The sequence below is a fragment of the Callithrix jacchus genome, chromosome 4, assembly GCF_049354715.1.
Source record: "Callithrix jacchus isolate 240 chromosome 4, calJac240_pri, whole genome shotgun sequence".
NCBI lineage: Eukaryota > Metazoa > Chordata > Mammalia > Primates > Cebidae > Callithrix > Callithrix jacchus.
Window position 1 is genome coordinate 159,893,282 of NC_133505.1, and position 17,127 is coordinate 159,910,408.

General features: G+C 36.2%; 1 protein-coding gene and 1 non-coding gene across 4 annotated transcripts in view; both read right to left on the reverse strand.

The window, feature by feature from the left end:
- Window positions 1-17,127, reverse strand: part of RGS17 (regulator of G protein signaling 17) — a 132,938-nt gene that overhangs the window by 47,837 nt on the left and 67,974 nt on the right. The window lies entirely within an intron of this gene.
- On the reverse strand, window positions 3,623-3,763 carry LOC118153194 (U4 spliceosomal RNA). The gene has a single exon (XR_004742463.2). It is a non-coding gene; the product is annotated as a U4 spliceosomal RNA (small nuclear RNA).

Sequence of the window (17,127 nt, forward strand, 5' to 3'; positions counted from 1 at the left end):
AAATCACTTTGAGGAACAATATTGACTACATGTAGTTAACAATACACATAACCAATGACAAATTCCATTTTTATGTTTATACATTGGAGAAACTCAAACCTGTATATGAGGACACTACTTACAGTATATTTAACACCTTAAATTGGAAAGAACCTGTTATGGACTGAATGTTTATGTCCCCCTCAAATTCATATGCTGAAATGTAATCCTGAATGTAATGATATTTGGAGGTGGGGCCTTTCAGAGATAATTAGGTCATGAAAGCAGAGACTTCATGAATGGGAGGTCTTATAGAAAGAGGCCAGAGAGCTGGTTGTTCTCTCCATGTCAGGACATGGAAAGAAGATAGTCATCTACACCCAGGAAGTAGGGCCTCACCAGACATCAGATAGGCCACCACCTTGATCTTGAGCTTTCCAGCCTCCAGAACTGTGAGAAATAAATGTTTGTTGTTGATAAGCCACCCTACATATGGTATTTTATTATAGCAGCCCAAACTAAGACAGAAATTGGTTATGAGAAGTAGGGTGCTGCTATAACAAATACCTAAAATGTGAAAGCAGCTTTGGAACTAACAAAGAGTTGTGAAGTACATCTAGAAGAAGATTGTCATGAAGGGACTTTTAAAGGTGATTTGGTTAGGGCTCAGAGGGAAAGGAGAAGAGCTGTAGAGAAAGCTTCCATCTTCTGAAAGAATACATATGTAATCATGGGCCGAATGTTAGTAGAAATATGGATAGTGAAGGCCATTTTGATGAATTCTCAGACTGAAGTGAAAACATGTTATTATCCTCACTAACACTGTAAATTTCACTGTCCTTTTCTCCATCTCGTGCAATGAAGAACAGGCAATCCTTGTTATTAAGCAGCAAACAACTTGGCTGAATTGTGTTTATATTATTAGTGTTTTGTGGAAGCTAGGACTTGTGAACAATGAAGTTGGATATTTAGCTGAGGACATTTCTAAGCAAAGTATTGAAGCCGTTCGGCTTTGTTCCTCCTGACTATTTAGTAAAATGTGAGGGGTCAGAAATGATGTGAAGAGGGACTTACCAAAGAACAAGGAACTGGAACCCATGAGCTTGGAAAATTCTCAGCCAATCCATATTGCACAAAATGAGAAAGCATGTTTAAAAGAGAACACTAAGAGTATTACAAAGCCAACATTTGTTAAGAAGATTAGCATGGTATAAAGCATGGACTGAATTAGCTACCTCTGCAGGAAAACTGCCAGTTTGAACTGAACAGTAAGGATATGGGAAGGAATAAAGAAAGGTTGTCAGATTTTTTTTTTTTTATTTTACAGGGAAGACTATAAAGCTTTTCAGCTGCAAACATAACCCATTCTTCAAGACAAAAGAAGAATGACCACAAAAAAGTGATTCAGAGATCATCATGACTTCTTCCTATGTTTCAAAGTGGGGGGGAGAATTGCCTCATTTTCAACAAGTTAGATTACCTCCAATCAAAGGCATAGGGGTAGGACTGGGAGGAGCTGTGGAGGTTTAGTGCCTGACCAGCAGAAACCTGGGACTGAGCACTTGGCAGAGCTACAGAGAAAGACCTCAATTCTACTGGGTCTGGAAAATGGCACCTCTGCCTCAGTGGGCTTGGAATGCACAGCATCAAGCATAAGAGGATTATTCTTCAGCCCTGAGATACGGAGTTTGACTTGCTAGGTTTTGGACTTAAAAGCTGTCACTCTTTTCTTCTTTCCTATTTCTTTTCTTCTAGAATGGGAATATCTATTCTACACCTGTCCCACTATTATAGTTTGGAAGCACATAACTTATTAGGTTGGTTGTCATTAAAAGTGGCAAAAATCACAATTACTTTTGCATCAGCCTAATATTTGGTTTTACATGTTCATAATTGGAGAGGAGTTTTGTCTCTCAATAAATCACACCTTGAGTATCACTCATATCTGGGTGATCATATACTGGAACCCCTATTTGCTTTTACTTCCTGTGCACCACTGCAAACTGGTGCCAAGGGAATTGCCATAGGTTTATCAGTAAATAAAGAAGAGAAAAATCTGTCTGTTATTTAATTCTTTTCCTTGAGTTCACTAATTCTAATTTTTAAGCCAAATACATTTTCTTAATGTTATAAATTTAAAAAATGAAAAGTTATGTAAAGTGAACCATAACTATGGACTGAAACTCTCAAATACTTTTGAATATGCGGAGGTCAATTCTTTTTTCCTCTGCCCTACCTCCCTATGGAGGAAGAGTGTCAAAACATTTGATTTCACATGGTGGAGAAGAACAAAGCAGGAAAGGAGAAACTGGTCTTTTCTTTGCAAAGAAGGACATACTGGTGCACAAAACTGGGACTTCATTTCCTTTCTTTTTTAGCTGAGCAAGGATGGAAAGTGTTTTACAGCTGGCATCCCATCAGTCACCTACAGAAACACTTTAGTCCTTATGGTGAGGTGCTGGGAAAGCTGATATGAAATAAATACTAATGGACCCCAGCATACTGGTTTTCCCCTCAAAGCTTAGGTAAATTTATTAACAAGGAATACACATAAATCAGGTGTACTAATGAGAAAAGGTTATTTCTTTGTCATGCATTAGTTACATCTTCCAAGAAATGAGGGAAAATTCACTCTCTTACTTCTAGCTGTCCATAGTTTTACTCTTCCTTCTTTCCCTTCCCCAGAGTCAGGTGCTACAATCAAAACCATCTCATCGATTGAACAATGAGCCAAATAAAACAAAATATAATGCTAAAAAGATAAATTTAAAGATATGAACATCGGTCTAAAAACACTGTTTTAAGGCTAGGATGGGAGAAACATGGTTTAACAGGAGCATATGAAAAAGTCTAGGTAATTTATTGGACAGTAAATTCAGTATTAACCAACAGTGTGATATTAAAATAGTCAATGAGAATTTAGAATGCATTAATAGAAACTTATTTTCTAAAAGAAGATGTGATAGGTCTTCTCTGGGCTGATTCACTTACATTCATGACAATTTAAAAAATACATTGAAATATGTTCAGAAGACTAAAGGAGGAGTTAATGAAAATTCATGAGCATCTCATAAGAACACTACCTTTAGAACAAAGGTGTTTCCTCTAAAGAAGAGAAAGATAATCAGAATCGTAATTTTCTAATCACTGAGGTGATGCCACATAGAAGAGGATAAGAGGATATGCATTCACTTGTAAGATCCCAAATGTTAGAAGATGGATGAACAAATAGAAGTAATAGAAAGACCCTTGCTTCCATATACAGAAAGTCTGACCAATAGATAAGATATTAATTCACCTCTAAGATGAGCCTCAGGCCAAGCATTCTTGAGCATTTAAGTTACTGGTGAACAAGTCCTTAAAAGAGGTTGATTTACAGGGGCCTCAAGTTTACATAGATGATTAGATAGAAAATGTCTCTTGGTTCTGAGGTTACTATTCCTTATATGGGATGCCTAAGCTAACTGCTCTCTTCAGAATACAGCTGAGAGTGAGTGAGATGGTGAATCCCTATTTCTATCAATTTGTACATTCTTTTAGATTATATTGTCAATCTTTGAGAATTGACTAATATTATTCTTCACCCTTTTGTTTAGATATTGTTTTCCAATAGGATTGTAAAACTTTTTTTTTAATAACTCGGTCTCCATAGAGACTGTCAAAAATTGCCAATGTCAACTATACTTCAAGTCGTCATGGCAGAGTATTGGGAAACGTTTTCAATTAGCAATAATTGTGCCTCAGATAAACCTTATTGGCTATGATACTGCCAGTGCACAAAGTTTAGGACTGTAAAACTCTTAAGAGGAAGGAGTGTGCGTGTGTATTTTCCTGGAATCTTAGTAGTGTTCTCTGTATACTGTAGATCTAAAATAAGTATTAATTATTGAGGCTGATGAATAGAACAAATTTCTCTGATTATTAAAAATATCTATTTTCTCAAGGCAGAGATTTGGAAGTTTCACATACAATTCTTATGGGCCTAAAGCACAGAGTCAAGTTTGAATGGTGCTCCTCATTCTTTCCCAAAGTATCCCTCATAAAGGATAGGAAAATTGAAGTCTGAATGACCTGCTGCAATGTAAACACTCATATTTTATCTTAAAATCCACATAAAATCTGGGTATTTTTTATATCTATCACATATAAATATAAAAATAAAAGCTTCATATTCTTAACTTTGGAAGAAAAAGAATGCTCCTCCATCTTTCTAAATGGTCAAGATGCTGATTGCAGTAAGATCAATTTTGGAAAATTAGGTTGAATTGGAACAGAAATGACTCTGCGTATCAGAATTAGTTCTCATCTCACTCTTGAAGTCACCACATTTTTAGGATTAAAACTTACAGATATACACGTGGCAGTCTCCTGTATCACCACTCAAAAGCTGTATTACAATATGGTGAGTAAACAAGCTCTACAGTCAGGCTGTCTCTGTACAAATTTTGCCTCTGCTATCAACTGGATGACTTTTGGTTAGTTACTTAACCCAGCAGTCCCCAACCTTTTTGGCACTAGGGATCAGTTTCATGGAAGACAGTTTTTCCTGGATGGAGTGGGGGATGGTTTTGGGATGATTCAAGCACATTACATTTATGGGATATATTATCTCTACAATTATTACATTGTAATATATAATGAAATAATTATGCAACTCACCATAATGTAGAGTCAGTGGAAGCTCTGAGCTTGTTTTCCTGCAATCAGACACTCCCATCTGGGGATGTTGGGAGACAGTGACAGATCATCAGGCATTAGATTCTCATAAAAAGTGTGGAACCTAGACCCTTCACATGTGCAGTTCACAGTAAGATTCGTGCTCCTCTGCGAATCTAAAGCCACTGCTGATTTGACAGGAGGCAGAGCTCAGGTGGTAATGCTTGCTGGCCTGATGCTCACTTCTTGCTATGTATTACAGTGCCTAACAGGCTGCAGACTCATACCTGTCCATGGCCCAGGGGTTGGGGACCCCTGACTTTACCTATTCTTATCATTGTTTCCTCATTGGAAGATAATAATTGATAATTATAGAACATATAAGTACATCTGTTCTGCTCTAAGGGCTGATTGAATTTGACACATAAATACTTGGAACAAATCTTTGCAATTATAGTAAGTGGTCAGTATGTGGTAGCTCTTTCAAGGTGACACTGAGGAGAGTTGTTCATAATGTTGCCAAAAAGTTACTATGGTTCAACGTTTTAGTGCTACAAATGTTGAAGATTTTCATCAGTATATTCCTGCAGCGAGATCATTTCACTTATATGGTGGGATGTAAAGTTTCTGTATCCATTAGCTGGGATTTTCCTATCTCAGGGTTCTACACAAAGGCTTAGTCAGTGAGGAAGAAAGACTAATGGTTTAGGTTATTATTTCACCATTGACACTGTACTTTTTACCACATGTAAATGAACTGAGTCTCGAGTGACTCATAGTACCCACAATCAACTCGTTATCCAACAATCAAACTTTATTATAATTGTAGCCATCTTGTCATGGTTGTTGAAAGCATTCAGTTTTACCATGTAGTCGCTGATTCAGTGTGGAGCTGACAAACTTATCTGCTAAACAAGCCAAATTTGTGAAGCCTGCTTTAGCACTGGAGTGGACAAGGAAGAAATTCACCAAGTACAGATAGTTATTCTTAGTTGTGATGAATTTTCCCTGTGAGGAAAAGCAACTCACTTCTCAATTTAAAGTCTCTGATAACTACTCTGCTTCAGCAAAGCCAGCATGTATCTATAACTGAGCAAGTTTTCAATGTCACTTCTTAGTTCATGACCCATTTATCTAAAAAGAGTTGTCCTGGAGTAATACTACTACTTCTGGAAGGATGTGCTTGTTAGCACTTTGTTTTTTCAAAATCACCATTTTTATGATTATATTAAAATGATCAGAAATTCAAGAAATACATTCTTTGTGCCTTCAGAGTGAATAATTGCTAAGAACATGGTTCTGGTCCATACTTTCGGAGGTCAGAATCTGGCTCTATCAGTGAATATATCCATGTAGTTTCTTTTCCTACTTGATAAATAATCTTGACTAACATGTCACTTGATGGTAAGTCAGCAAGTCTCTCTTCATGTTCACAATAGTTATATATATATATATATATATATATATATATGAAGACTATAAAATAGTTGCTCTGGTGCTTTCCCCTATGAAAGTACTGAATCAGATTGACACCAGCCGCTGCCTTGTTTTGGCTCATGTGTATCATTGGCTGCATTTAAAAGCATTATTTGACAGAGCTATTTGACAGGGGCACCTTGTGTAGCTCAGCTGCTAGTTTTTGTCCCTAGAAGGTTAAGCCATTTCTATGCCACAGGACATCACAATTTTTACTCTTATTATTCTGCACTTCTATCAGCTTTCTATTTGCTTCTTTTGACTATGTTCTTTAGGGGGTGTTGGCTCTGGAGTAAGAGAGACCTGGAATTGAATGACAAAGTTCGCCCTTGTACTGGCTGTGTGGCACTGAATTAGTTACTTAACCTCTGCCTTTGTTTGCAAAATGGGAAAATGATATTTACTTCAGTCAGTAATTGTAAGGAATAAAACAAACCCTATTTATTCCTAGTTTTTATTACCAACTGTAACAAAAAGCCAAGTGAAAAGCAGTCAATAATTTGTAATCGCTATTACAGCAATTGTTCCTAATGTTATTATTATTCCTGGGCTGACTTCTGTTTTCATATTTACAACAAATAGCTGAAGATATTCCTTCAGAATTTCATAATGGATTTTTAAATATCAAAGCAAGAGTGATAGATTCATTTGGTAATTATCACACAACCATTTTAACATAAGTCAAAATTTGGGTTTTGCCATTCAAAATGTGGTTCCTGGACCAGCAGGCAGCATTCCACCCTCTGGGAGGTTGTTAGGAATGAGGATCTCAAGCCTCACCTGAGGCTTCCTGTGTCTGAATCTGCATGTTAACAGCGGCAACCAATACCGATTTACAGGTAAGGTGACTAATGTAGGCACTGACACCTGGGAAGTTCTGGCTCAGGCCACACTGAGTTGTGACTGATGGTCTCACCTACTAGGCATTGTGATTGGTGTGTAGGGGAAGTCTGTTTCCCAGAATCAGAAGGAAATGGAGTGTCCTAGTGAAGCCCCAAGTGGAAGAGCAGACTAAGGACTTGTTGAACTTCTATTCTGTGTATCACCCTCTCCTTCTGCTCTTTGGAGAAAAATAGGCCCTCTCAGTGTTCACACAGAGTACTGTGCATCTGCCACTTTGAGTTGTATGTATGTACAAGTTGGCTTCTCTCACTGGACTCGGACATCCTAAACAGTCTCACCCTTTTTGGTATCACCAGCACCTGGCAGAGGCACATTCCCCAGAAAAATCTTTCCAGACCCTCCTGGCATATGGGAAAGGTGCCCAGCACTGTTCCATCTTCTTTGGCCTGTAATTCCCTCCTGACTTAGAGCTTTGCTATTTGTAGGATTTTCCTACAAGGCTCTGAGCTCTTTGAGGGCAGAGGCTGTATCATTCATCTCGATACTCTTGGTACACAAGAAAAAAATAATTATAAGTTTCAATTAAGCTCCAACCAACCACTGATATTTTGTGAGCTGGAGCCATTGTTCTATTTTTCTCAGAGAGAAAAAAATTAATGAGGAAAAATGTCTATAATAAGGTTTATTGCACATTTTTTCCCCTTAAAATGTCGGTGTCTACTAATGTTTGTGTGTTTTGGAATTCTAAATGCATAATAAATCTATCACCCTTGCAGTGATATTTAAAAACCAATTATGAAATTCTGAACCCAGTATTACATTAGAACACCCATTTAAAAATTATTTTGATGCTAATGTTATGAAAATGCCATGTGGTAAGAAGCACCATGAATAACCTTGAGATCCAGAGAGTTCAGTAAATGTATGTTAAATGGGTGAAAAAGGAAACAAGAAGGCATCTTTCTAATGTAGGTGAGCACTTAGGTTCTCTAAAGAGGACAGATGTGTACAGTTAAAATGAAGTAGAAAGTCATTCAATTGCTTAGAAATTTGAGAAAGACTGGAAGACAAATACAGATAAAGTAATGCTTTTAAAAATCCAATTTTTAGCTGATTTATTCAGGCTTTGTTTTCTTTTAGAACAGCAGCATTAGCTTAGGGTGAATGTCTTAATAGGGACAAAAATGCATTACAGTTAGAGTAGCTTTTGTGAGAGACACTGCATGGTGACAACAAGAACCCTTAGAATGGCCCTATTACCTTCACTGTGCCATTCTAAAATAAAACCTCTGTGTTTAATGTAGAGTCATAATGTCTTTACTTAGAAAAATACAGCATTTTCTTTTATGTGACATGTTCATTTTGAGATTCACAAAACTGTTTTTCAGAGAGCAGACATGCTCAATATTTCAATGCATGTGAAGAAGATAAGGTTAAAATAGGGAAAGAAAGAAATCATTTAAAATGTGAAAAAATTAATAGGCAAAACAAAAACAGTAACATTTGAAAAGAAGTATTCCAGAGACTGTTTCCTCTAGTCATTATTATTCATAAAATTATTTAAGATACTTATACAGCCAGGGATAACAGCTATGAAAATTCAACACAAGACAGTGTTTAAATATCTTAAATGGTAACAAAGAGAGTAATACTATGTGGAAATATCCCCGGAACAAACTAAAACCCATGAAATGTATCCCATTTATGTTTGTGTTTAATGTAATATACCTATCTTACTTTTTTTTACAACTAAAACAATGTAGGTTACCTGTGATTCTCTTTTGTACTTTAAGACCTATATATTGAAGAACAGCTTTACATGGCCATCTCTCCAGATATTAAGCATATGAGAGTGAACATTATCTCTGCTTTCCAAAGTTACATTCTGTATATTCTGTCTCAAACTAGTTGATATCCATATGAAAGAGACTGTCAAATAATAATTTAACCTTTTCAAAAAATCCAGGTTCTAATCAAGGCAAAAATTTGTTGGAGAGTGAATAAAGATGGCATTGAGAAGGTGGAGCAAGACGGCAGATCCCTGTGCCCCCCTCCCACCCTACTTTCACAAGGACACGAACTAATAACTATCTACACAAGAAAAGCACCTTGAAAGAACTAAAAATCAGGTGCACCCTCACAGTACCTGGTTTTAATATCATGTGACTGAAAGAGTTATTGAAGAGGTAGAGAAAACCAGTTTTGGACCATCAGTGTAACCTACCACCTCTCTTTCCTACCCCCCAGCAATAGCCAGGTGCAGAGAACATCTCTAAGCACTAAGGGAGGGACAGCACAGCAATTGTAAGGCTTTGAATTCAGTGCTATACTGTTAGAGCAGAAAGGAAAGCTGGACCAAATTCAGCTGATGCCCTCTCACAGAGGGAGTGTTTATATTCGCCTTAGCCAGAGGGGAATCACTGCTCCCAGAGGTTAGAACTCGAGTTCCCGCAAACCTTGCCACTGCAGGCTAAAGTACCCTAGGGCTCTAATGAGCTTGAAAGGCAGTCAAGGCTACAAGGACTGCAATTTTTATAGGAGTCCTAGTGCTGAACTTGGTGCAGGGACAGTTGACCAGAGGGTACGTGACCTATCAAGATGCCAGCCAGGGTGGCTACCTGCTACTGGAATGCTGTCATCCCCCGCTTTTCTAATCACAGGCTGTACACCTTGTGGCTCCAAAAGAGATCCCTTTCTTCCACTTGAGGAGAGGCGAGGGAAGAGTGGGGAAGACTTTGTTTTGAATCTTGGATATCAGCTCAGCCAAACAGAATAGGGCACTAATTGGAGTTGTGATATCCTCTTTTTAGGCTGTAGCTTCTGGAAAACATTGCTAGATAGACCCTGGGTCAGAATAGAACCTGCTACCTTGAAGGGAAGCATCCAGTCCTGGCAGGATTCATCACCTGCTAACTACAGAGCCCAGGACCATCAAGGTAATACCTGTACAAGTCTGCAAGAATCACATCATTATTGGGCTTGGGGTACCCCCTAAAGCACATACAGCTAACATCACAACACCTAAGACCTATCTGCAAAGTCTTCTCGAGAAGGAGGGGTACAAACAAGCCCAGATGGTGACAACTACAATAAACACTTAACTCTTCAATGCCCAGACATAGAGAAACATCCGCAACTATTGAGACACTCTTGATGGTTGTAGGAAAAAAGAACCTCACCAAAGGAACTAAACAAGCCACCAAGGACTGATCCTGAAGAAACAGAGATATACAACTTTTAAGACAGAGAATTCAAAATAGCTGTTTTGAGGAAACTCAAAGAAATTCAAGATAACACAAAGAAGGAATTCAGAATTCTATCAGATAAATTTAACAAAGAGAATGAAATAATTAAAAAGAATTGAGCAGACATTCTGGAACTGAAAAATGCAATTGGCATAATGAAGAATGCATCTGAGTCTCAATAGCAGAACTGATCAAGCAGAAGAAAGAATTAGTGAACTTGAAGACAGATGGTTTGGAAATACACAGTCAGAGGAGACAACAGAGGAAAGAAAGAAAAGCAATGAAGCATGCCTTCATGATCTAGAAAATAGCCTCAACAGGGCAAATCAAAGAGTTGTTGGCCTTAGAGAGGAGGTAGAGAAAGAGAGAAGGGTAGAAAGTTTATTCAAAGAAATAACAGAGAACTTCCCAAACCTAGAAGGATATCAATATCCAATTACAAGAAGGTTATAGAATATCAAGTAGATTTTACCCAAAGAAGATTATCACAAGGCATTTAATAAATAAATTCCCAAAGGTTAAGGATAAACAAAGGATCCTAAAAGCAGCAAGAGAAAAGTAACAACATATAATGGACTTCCAATACTTTTCAGTAGACTTTTCAGTGGAAATGTTACATGCCAGGAGAGAGTGGCATAACATATTTAAAGTGCTGAAGGAAAAAATCCTTTTATCCTAGAATAGTAAATCTGACAAAAATATCCTTCAAACATAAAGGAGAAATAAAGACTTTCCCAGACAAGCAAAAGCTGAAGGATTTCATCAACACTAGACCTATCTTACAAGAAATGCTAACAGAGTACTTCAATCAGAAAGAAAAGGAAGTTAATAAGTAATCACCTGAAGGTACAAAACTCACTGAAAGTACACAGAAAAGCACAGAATACTTAACATTGTAACTGTGGTATGTAAACTACTTTTATTCTAAGTAGAAAGAATATGAACCAATAAAAATAGTAACTACAATAACTTTTCAAGACATAGACAGTACAATAAGATATAAATAGAAACAAAAAGTTAAAAAGTGAGCGGACAAAGTTAAAGCCCAGAGTTTTTATTAGTTTTCTTTTTGCTTCTGTTTATGCAAACTGTATTAAGTTGTTATCAGTTTAAAATTAAGAGTAATAATATTCTATTTTCAAGCCTCATGGTAACCTCAAACCTAAAAATACATCAATCCATGCTCAAAAAATACAAAACAACTAAATCATGTCACCAGAGAAAATCACCTTCACTAAAAGGAGAAAAGGGAAAGAAAGAAGAAAGAGAAGAACAAAAAACTACCAGAAAATGAATAACAAAATGGCAGGAGTAAATCCTTACTTATCAATAGTAACATTGAATGTAAAGGGACTAAAGTCTCCAATCAAAACATACAGAGTGCCTGAATGGAAAAAAACATGACCTCTTGATCTGTTGCCTATAAGAAACACACTTCTATAATGACACACATAGACAGAAAATAAAGGGATAGAATAAGGTATTCCACACCAACAGAAAGAAAAAGGGAGCAGGAGTAGCTATACTTACTTTAATCAAAATGAATCTCAATACACAAATTATAAGAAGAGACAAAGAGGGTCACAATATAATGATAAAGAGGTTAATTCAACAAGAGGATATAATAATTTTAAATATATGTGCACCCAAAATAAAAACACCCAGATATACACAGCAAATATGATTAGGGCTAAAGAAAGAGGCCCCAATACAGTAATAGCTAGAGAAAACATTTCATTTTCAGCACTGGATGATCTTCCAGACAGAAAGTCAATAAACATTAGACTTAATCTGCACTGTAGACCAAACAGATCTAACAGATACAGAACATTTCATACATATTCTTTTCCTCAGTACATGTATCAGTCTCAAGGATAAATCATATGTTAGGTCATAAAACAAGTCTTAAAACATTAAAAAATTGAAATAGAATCAAGCATCTTTTTCTGATCACAATGAAATAAAACTAGAAATCAATAACAAGAGGAATTTTGGAAACTATGAAAACGTATGGAAATCAAACAATATGCTCCTCAATGACCAGTGGGTCAATAAAGAAATTACAAAGGAAATGGACAAATTTCTTGAAACAAATTGTAATGATAATACAACACATCAAAACCTATAGGATACAGTAAAAGCACTACTAAGAGGGAAGTTTATTGACATATGTGCTTATGTCAACAAAGAAGAAAAACTTTAAATGAATAACCTAGTGATGTATCTTAAAGAGCTAGAAAAGCAAAAGAATGCCAAATCCCAAATTAGTAGAAGAAAAGAAATAATAAGGACCAGAGCAGAAATAAATCAATTTGAAATGAGAAAAACAATAAAAAGCTAACAAAAAGTTGTTTTTTTGCAAAGTTAAACAAAATTGAAAAACTTTCAGCTAGACTAAGAAAAAAAGAGAAGTTCCAAATTAAAAAATCAGAAATGAAAAAGGAGACATTACAACTTATACTTCAAACGTTTTCATTAGAGAATACTATGAGTAACTATGTTCCAATAAATTGGAAAATCTAGAAGAAATGCACAAATTCTTAGACACATACAACCTACCAAGATTGAACCAGGAAATAATCTAAAATCTGAACAGATGTAGAGAAAAGGGAACCACTGTACCCTGTTGATGGGAATGTAGATTAAGATTATAAGAATGTAAGTTGGTGGGAATAATAACACCAAAGAACAAGATCAAAATCATAATAAAAAGTCTCCCTATAAAGAAAAGCCTGGGACCTGATGGCTTCACTGCTGAATTCTACCAAAGATTTAAAGAAGAATTAACACCAATCCTACTCAAATTATTCCGAAAACTAGAGGAGGAAATACTTCCATTCCATGAGGCCAGTATTATCCTGATACCCAAACCAGAAAAAGACACATCAAAAAAAGAGAAGTACTGGTCAGTATCTCTGATGATTATTGATGGAAAAGTCCTCAGCAAAATACTAGCAAACCAAATTCAACAATACATTTAAAAGATCATTCATCATGACCTAGTAGGATTTATCCCTAGAATGAAAAAATTAATTCAACATATGCAAATCAATCAATGTATTATATCACATTGACAGAATAAAGGACAGAAAACATATGAATATATCAATTGATGCTGAAAAAGCATCTGATACTATAAAATTCAACATCCTTTCATAATTAAAAACCTTCAAAAACCTGGGTATAGAAGAAATATACTTCAACATAATAAAGGCCATATATGACAGACCCACAGCTAGTACTGAATGGGAAAAAACTGAAAGCCTTTCCTCTAAAATCTGGGACATGACAAGGATGCACATTTTAACCACTGTAATTCAACATAGTACTGGAAGTCCTGAGTAGAGCAATCAGATTAGAGAAAGAGAATTCAAATTGGATAGGAAAGAGTTAAATTTTCCTTGTTTGTAGATGATATGATCTTATATTTGGAGAAACCTAAAGATTCCACCAAAAAAAAATTAGAACTGATACATTCAGTAAAGTTTCAGGATATAAAATCAACATAGAAAAATCAGTAGCATTTCTACATGCTAATAGTGAACAATCTGAAAAAGAAACCAAAAAAGTAATCCTATTATAACAACCACAAATAAAATTAAACACCTAGGATTTAAGTTAACCAAAGCAGTGAAAGATCTTTATAATGAAAACTGTAAAACACTGATGAAATAAATTGAAGAAGACACCAAAAAAATGGAAAGATATTTCTTGCTAATGGATTGGAAGAATCAATACTGTTAAAATGTCCATACTACCTAAAACAATCTAAAGATTTTATGCAATCCCTATCAAAGTACCAAAGACATTTTTCAGAGAAACAGAAAAAGCTATCCTAAACTTTATATGGAATGACAAAAGACCCAGAATAGCCACAGCCACCCTGAGCAAAAAGAAAACTGGAAGAATCACATTACCTGATTTCAAATTATACTACAGAGCTATAGTAAATAAAATAGCATGGTACTGGCGTAAAAACAGACACATAGACCAATAGAACAGAATAGAGAATCCAGAAACAAATCAATACACCTACAATAAACTCATTTTTGACAAAGATACCAAGAACATACACAGGAGAAAAGACAATCTCTTCAATAAACAGTGCTAAGAAAACTGCATATCTAAACACAGAAGAATGAAATTAAACCCCTCTCTTTCACTATATACAAAAATCAAATCAAAATGAATTAAAGATGGCTGATACCTGCAATCTCAGCACTTTGGGAGGCTCAGGGGGGTGGATCACCTGAGGTCAGGTGTTTGAGACCAGCCTGACCAACATGGTGAAACCCCATCTCTACTAAAAATTTTTTTAAAAATGAGCAGGGCATGGTGGTGCATGCCCGTAGTCCCAGCTACTTGGGAGGCTGAGGCAGGAGAACCACTTGAAACACGGATGCAGAGGTTGGAGTGAACCAAGATCACCCCACTGCACTCCAGCCTTGGTGACAGAGTGAGACTCCGTCTCAAATAAACAAACAAACAGACAAGCAAAATAAATAAATTAAAGACTTAAAACATCAGACTATAAAACTTTTACAAGAAAACACTAGGGAACCTCTCTAGTACACTGGTCTGGACAAAAATTTCCTGAGTAATACCCCATAAGCATAGGCAACCAATGCAAAAAAATAGACAAAAGGGATCATATCAAGTTAAAAAGTTTCTGCACAGCAAAGGAAACAATCAACAAACTGAAAAGATAATCCACATAACGGGAGAAAATATTTGCAAACTGCCTATCTGACAAGAGATTGATAACTAGGATACATAAAAAGATCAAACAAATTTATAGGACAAAATAAAACAATCTGGTCAAAAAATTGGCAAAACATCTGGATATTTCTCAAAAGAAGACATGGAGATGGCAAACAGGCATATGAAAATTTGCTCAACATCAAAGATCATCATAGAAATGCAAATCACAGCTATAATGAGATATCATCTCACCCCAGTTAAAATGGCTTATATGCAAAAGACAGGCAATAACAAATGCTGGTGAAGACATGGAGAAAGGGAACAATTGTACACTGCTGGTAAGAATGTAAATTACTACAACAATTACGGAGAATAGTTTGGAGTTTCCTCAAAAAACTGAAAGTAGAGTTACCATATGATCCAGCAATCCCACTGCTGGGTATATACCCAAAAGAAAGAAAATCAGCATACTGAAGAGATATCTGCATTCCCATGTTTGTTGCAGCACTGTCCACAATGGCCAAGATTTGGAAGCAATGTAAGTGTCCATCTACAGAATGAATAAAGAAAATATGGTACATATACACAATGGGGTAATACTCATTCATAAAAAAATGAGATCCTGTAATTTGTAGCAACATGAATGGAACTGGAGATCATTATGTTAAGTAAAATAAGCCAGGTACAGAAAGACAAACATGGCATGTTCTCACTTCTTTGTGGGATCTAAAAATCAAAACAATTGAACTAATGGACACAGAGTAGAGGATGGTTACCAGAGGCTAGGAAGGGTATTGGGGGTGGGGTGGGAGGTAGGTGGGAATGGATAATGGGTACAAAAAAAAAACAGAAGGAATGACTAAGAGCTACCATTTGATAGCACAACAGGGTGGCTATAGTTAATAACTTAATGGTACATTTAAAAATAGGAGTATAATTGGATTGTTTGTAACACAAAGGATAAATGCTTGAGGGGATACCCTGTACTCCATTATGTAATTATGATGGATTGCATGCCTGTATCAAAATATTTCATGTAACCCATACATATATATACACCTCCTGTGTCTGTCTGTATGTATGTGTGTGTATGTGTATATATATATATATATCCACACATACACATATATGTACACATGTGTCTACTGTGTAGCCACAAAAATTAAAAATTAAAAAAATTGTTGGAGAGGATTTATGGTCTTCTTTCACTTCAGTACATTATTTATTATGTCTGTTCATTCAAAACCATGTCTTCCCATCATTCTACCTTTAATATAATGTATTATCAGCAAACTGATCCTGTTATAAAACGCATGCCAGTTCTATCTTTGTCCTTTTTGTTTTCTTAACAAACACATCAACTCCAAGGAAGTACATAAGTGATGGAATCAATTCAATCAGCACTCCTCACATAGCAAAACAGTTTTGCTCATTCCAGGAAGAGTGGGCAGCAGCTACTAGAAAGGCTTTGCATGATGATGAAGGAATAAAGGCTCTACTCAGCAGCTCTGACACAGCTATTTCCAACCTCCCACCAAAGTAACCTCTGATATATGGAAGAAATAATAAGAAGTGAAAGACAAGTTGTTTTCTCTTGTTGGGGGTGTGGGGAAGTATGATGATTCTTTCATCTCACATATCCATGGAAGAGCGTCAGTAATGAAAGCAGCCCAGTTGGTTCAGCTTTTAGCAAAGAATAACTCTGGGGAGAGAAGTGGATACTGGCAGCAAAATATAGAACATAATCAGATAAAGCAGGCATAACAAATATCTACTTCTAGGGTTGCTGTGAGGATGTTAAATAACTATATCTGTGTGTACAAGTTGGCCCTCCATAATTGTGGGTTCCACATCTGCGATTCAATTATGGATTCAATTGAGTGGATTTGATCTGATCCCTCAAAACCTGAGCATACAGAACCAATGGATATGGAAAGCCAGCTATAATGGGCTTGAACATTATGAGTTTTGATATTGTTGGGGGTTCTAGAATAAACGTGAATACCAGCTGTATATATACAGCCATCCCTCAGTACCCATGGAAGATTGTGTGTGTGTGTGTGTGTGTGTGTGTGTGTGTATATATATATATCTATCTATATATATTATGTTTAATCAAAATTATGCCTTCCTATCATTCTACCTTTAATATACTAAAAACATAATAGGAAATGAACCCCAGTATCATCCAGAAAAGAGCTACCCCTACTTGTGAGACAAACTTACA